Consider the following 791-nt stretch of genomic DNA (forward strand, 5'->3'; position numbering starts at 1 on the left):
TCAGTAAAAAAGAGACAAAAAGGAGAAAAAAAAAAAAAAAAGAAAGTGATTCCAGCCAGCAGCTTGCTGGGCAGCTGCCTCTCACATGCGTGGTCTTTCACCTATACAACCCTGACAGTGAGGGTCTCCTGATGATCTGCACCCTAGGCAGACCCCTCACTTGCCTCACCTTGACCCTCTGTTACCTGACCATTCACTTTGAACCCTCTGTCCTCATCTGGTGCTGGTCTCGGCCTCATTGCATGGGCTAAGACACTGTTTCTCCAAGTGTAGACCTGGAACCAGCCATCCCAACATCAACTGGGGACTTGTTCGAAATGCACATTTGTAGGTCTCAGCTCAGATCTGCTGAGTCAGAAACTCTGGAGGTGGGGACCCTCTAGATGATTCTGATGCAAGCTTAAGTTTGAGAGTCACAGGTCTGGAGACAGGAGAGGTAGGTAGTGATGTTTGAACAGTTTGGCCAGTTTTCCAAATGTGAATCATCTGGAGACACTGCCACTCACCCCATCAAGTGCTTCACAAACTGCAGCCTGAAAACAGCTAACGTGCCCCACCCCCCACCTGGTTCAGGTTTCTGGAACACGGTAAACCCATCATCAGCATTACAGTCCCAATCTCCCACTTGTCTGGGAGGAAGGTCCCGCTATGTAAAAAACGATAAGAAAAACTGAAAGAGTTTAGTCTAAAAAAGAAGAAGATTAAGGATGGACTTGGTACATGACTTCAGATATTTTAAGGACTATTATGTAGAAGACTTAGAATTATCTTTATTTATAAGTTAGAAGGGG

The sequence above is a fragment of the Galeopterus variegatus genome, unplaced genomic scaffold, assembly GCF_000696425.1.
Source record: "Galeopterus variegatus unplaced genomic scaffold, G_variegatus-3.0.2 Scaffold2166, whole genome shotgun sequence".
In the NCBI taxonomy this organism is placed as follows: domain Eukaryota; kingdom Metazoa; phylum Chordata; class Mammalia; order Dermoptera; family Cynocephalidae; genus Galeopterus; species Galeopterus variegatus.